The following is a 4,712-nucleotide window of genomic DNA, read 5'->3' on the forward strand; positions in this document are numbered from 1 at the left end:
CCCCCTCCCGGTGCTGGGCTGGGGCGGGGGAGGCAGGGGCAGCGGACTCGAGGCACAGGCCTGGCAGCGCCCTGAAAGGTGGTTGCCACCCGCTCCCCCAAAACCAAGGGGGAAAATCTAGAGTCATCTTGCGAAAAGGCCTTCTAGAGCCCACCCTTTGACTTCACACAGGGAAACAGGGCCAGAGAAAGAAAGGTTCTTATTGACCCTCCAGAATTTAACACGGGAATCCCAGAGGTCGCCAGTCCCGAACTCCACTGCTCCCCTTGGCGTCAGAGGCAGAAGATGAGGGATGGCTGTGGAGGCAGGGTAGGCCCCTGGCGTTCCTCCCCAGGCACCCCAGTCACGAGCCCCATCCCGCCGGAGTGGGAGCAGTTCCGCACGGGTCCTGCGCCCGCCGACTCCAGCCAAGTCGGTTGTACTGTGGCGACTGCCGCCTCTCCGCGCAACGAGCCGGCTCGCGTCCGACTACTCCGCCGAGAATGTTCGATTCTGTAGAAGACGCCAGTGCCAAGGCTCACACCGCGAGAAATGAGCGGTGTACACGTATCGAGGACATCCACACTGGCCGCCAGGCTCCCTCGGCGGGAGGAGCGCACCCTCGAAACGCACCACAATGACGCTGTTCGGACCTCCGCTATTTCCCCTCAGGCCAGGGCCTGTCCCAGTCTCTGCTCAGGAGGCTCTCCCTGGGCTCCGCTCGGACCTGGAATTCCCAGGGCGTTGGCGCTTCTGGCTGGGTTCTCTGTCTTACCTCCCGTTGCAGTAGCTTCCAGCTAATGTCCTCCTACCTGGATCCCTCCACCTCGCCCACCTTTCCCAGCCCCCCTTCCCTGGGTGGGGTAGAGGGAGTGAGCCCAACTCTCAAAACCAGTGTGGAGGTGAGGATGGAAGGCGGGGAAGAGCAATATGTGGCTGCTCTTTTTAGAGGACAAATTCATTTCTTTACCCGTTCATTTAGTAATTTATTGGTGCCCGCTAAGTGCCTGGCACACTTAGTCCAAAGGCAGAGGGGGAAAGGCCAATTCTTTCCTGAACAGACAGAAAAAGTGAGGCTCAGAGATGAACGATTTTCCTTGCTTCCCATAGCCAGTGGATACTGTGTTGTTTCCTCTCCTGAACAAGGGAGTAAATGGAAAGGGCTGGGACCGGCTGGCCAGTTCCCCTGGTCCCCTAGGGCTGTGGGCCCTAGAGGTGCATGGGGGGAGGGAAGTCCTAGTTTCCTGCCTGAGGCTTGCTGGAAACCCGCCGCTCTCCGGGCGCCTGGCGCCAGCAGCACTGGGGTTGGGCCCAGCAGAGCCAGAGGTTCAAGGGGAGGGAGCGCCCGGCGCCCAAATCCACCTCGGCTCTGCGGGGTCCCGCGCCTCCCTGGCGTGGAGGCTCTCCTGAGCGTGTCAGGTAGGGAGAGTAATTACTACGTGGAGAAGGACCTCAGTCTTCAACACACACCCAGTCTTTGTCCTAATCCAGGCAGGATCTTCACTTAGAGACTCTCAGTGTGGCACACCCAGCCCAAGATTACACATGCACACGTACATGCACAGCGGATCACCCAAACTCACCCGCATACACAGAGGTCCATATGTCCAAAAGTATGTGTGTTCTCAGGATAACACAGGTACACCCACACAGGACAGCATTTCAATATTCATGCATTCTCAGGATTTCACACATTATCTCTCTGTCACCCACCCACGGGCACACATCCCCATGCAGATAGGTTGCAGCTGAGCCACTCCAAAGGCTTCGTGTGGGCATGCATAAGACACCATCTTCCAGTAGAGGCACACACATTCCACATAAATAACACACCACTGTAGGGTGCTGCACAGCGTCTTATGCCACCATTGTGCATGGGTGCAGTTTGTATTTCCTTACATTTCCCCACAATTATATGCACAGCACAAACGTCCAAAAACTGCATCATGCATTTTGTGTATTCTCAGTGTCACAGCTAAACCTTCAGTCCCACAAACACACACAAGTACACCGCCATGATTACTACTATATATGCACAGGTGCTCAGAAATAGATGTTTTCACATGTTTGCACATTACACACTGACACACACTCAGTTCGACATCTGTTCTGTCTTACATAGCCATGTGCACACATTGATGAAGTAAAGTTGAATAATAGTATGCATATTATCATAGTATGCACATGAATGAGGCACACACACACAGGCACACACAATTATCCACATACTCACAAATTCATGCTCCAGCACCCATCCATGTGTCCCAATCCTTTTCCTGTGGTTACACAACACCACCTGTTTAGTGGGATGAGGAATACATTATCAGTACTAGGTGATGAGTCCCAGTTCCATCAGACCCCTTGAGGGCCCCAAGATTGCCCTGCTTCCCCCACCCCATGCACAGGTAGGTGCTTAAAGAGCAGGGTGCTCCCAGCCACCTGGGACCCAAAAAGAGCTGCTCCCTCCCTCCCCTCTTCCCTCAAAGATTGTTAAGGATTCGAAGTCTTTCGGATGAGTGGTGCCTGCTCCGAGAGTGAGGCCCTAGGGAATCCACCGGGACTCCAGGCTAGGCCGGGCTGGGCGGTCTCCTGCAGGATGGACGCCTGGGAGAGCTCCAGTGCCTGCATAGACCACAAGGCGCCTAGGCTTCAAACCCGGCCTTCTGGGAGCCCCCAAGGCACTTTTAACTCCAGCCTGACTTCGGCGCATCTGGAGTACAGAGGAATGGGATGATGGGGACCTGGTGAGGGTGTTCCCTGCAGAGGGGCAGGGAGAGAGGCTGGGACCCAGGAGTTTGACCAGAATTGCTTTAAGCTGAGAACAAGAGTTCTGGCTCTGACTATCACCTCAGTATTCCTTTCCCTCTTCAGAGCCTCAATTTCTCTCTTTTCAGAAGGGGATAGGATCGATAGTCTGTAATTCCCAGCCCTAGTTCCCTCTCCCCACACTCCAATTTAGCACTTGGCCCGAGAGAGGATTCCACTGTCCCTGGGCCCACATCTGTAGACCAAGGACTAGGGACTCGGAGGTCCTGCCCGCCAGTCTCAGTCTCCCCTGCCCTGCCTCCCCTCTGTGGTGCTCACCTAGATAGCAACTTCAGAAGGTCTGGTGCTCAGAGCATTATCAAACATGTGCTTCCTTCTCCAATTGTGCTGGTGAGGTTGGACAAGAACTTCTCACCTCATTTGATAAGTTAGAGAGTTTAAGCACATAGAGGTTGGAAATTGTATTAAAGGAGTGTTGAAGAAAGCCTGGCAGTGGGATTGGGCCCACCTGGGTTGAAACCCAGACAGAACTGTCATTCCTCTACTCAGATCTTGTTTCCTCCTCCCTAAATTGGGGGCTGGAGGCTGGTGAGGAATAGCTGTCAAGAGGGCTGGTTTAAGATTAAGGGAAATAATATAGGTGAAGCTCTCAGCACAGGAACAGTAGACTGTTTTTAGGAATTAATTTCACAGGGGAAGAAATGGAGTCACATATCCACACGATTACATCGTCCTGGGTGTGATGGAGCAGCTCTCTATTCCAATCTGATCGGGCCTGTTTTTTACCACCTTGAGTCCTCTTTCCCCACTGACCCTACAGAACCCCACTCTCATCAGCTGGAAAAAAAAAAGGCATCGCCAGGTGTGGTGATGATGCTGCCAGAGACCTGAATTCCATTCCAGATCCCACCCACCTCCATTTCACTCGCTGTGATTTGTTTGTTTGTTTTGGGATAGTCTTGCATCCTCCAGGATTCAGTTCCCCCACCTGTAGAGTGGACCCTCTTTATATATTTTTTATTGATTTATATTTTATTGACTTCATAAAGGGCGGGAGAGGGAGAGAGAAGTAGAAACATCAATGATGAGAGAAAATCATTGATCCACCTCCTTTCCTGCATACCTCACACTGGGGATCGAGGCTGCAACCCGCGCATATTGACTAAAACTCAGCTCTGACCTCCATGCTCAACCACTGAGCCACCCTGCTGGGCAGTGGACCCTCTTTCTTCAAGTCTCATACCTCCAGAGTGACTGGGGCCTCTGCCTGGAGGCCCCTCTCCCAGCCCTTGCCTCACTTCTCCCCTCACTCCCACCCAAGGGACTGGCAGACCTCAGAGAGCCCGCACCGGCGCCTACCGCAAACCTTCTCCCGCCTCCGAGTCTTGTGACCTTGACGCCACCAGCAATCCCCGCACCGGACCTCTTATCTAAATAGGGCCGTAAATCAAGGACCTGTCAGGGCGCGGGTAATTACAGGAACTCCATAAAAAGGACCCGGCCGGCCGCCTGTTTATATTAGCGCGGTGTAAAATATTCTCGCTGTCTTGGGGAATCGCGTCGCGCAGTAACGCGCCATAAATCAGCCCGTGGGCCATTTACCCCGCAGCTTGAGCGGGCAAATCCCTTAAACTTTTCTCTGCCGCATCTGAAGAGTGTCTAGGACCTTCCAATCTGACCCAGCCTTCTTCCCGAGGCCGGTGAATAGTCACGGCAGGGGAGAGAGAGGAAACGGCTCTTCGAAGCTCCTTGCCTTGGCCAGTGTGGGAAGGGAGGACCAACAGGGAACCAGCCCAGAGAGGGGAAGGAGCTTCCCTAAGGGCACACAGCCAATAAGTGACAGGCGAGGGTAGAGCCAGACCTCTAGGGGAGACTTGGGTTTCATGGTAGCCTCTGTCTTTCCCTTATTCCCCCCTTTCCTGGATGAGGGGTGATCTTGCCAGGGAAGGTCCAAGCCACAAGCTGAC

This window comes from Myotis brandtii, unplaced genomic scaffold (genome assembly GCF_000412655.1).
Source record: "Myotis brandtii unplaced genomic scaffold, ASM41265v1 scaffold32, whole genome shotgun sequence".
In the NCBI taxonomy this organism is placed as follows: domain Eukaryota; kingdom Metazoa; phylum Chordata; class Mammalia; order Chiroptera; family Vespertilionidae; genus Myotis; species Myotis brandtii.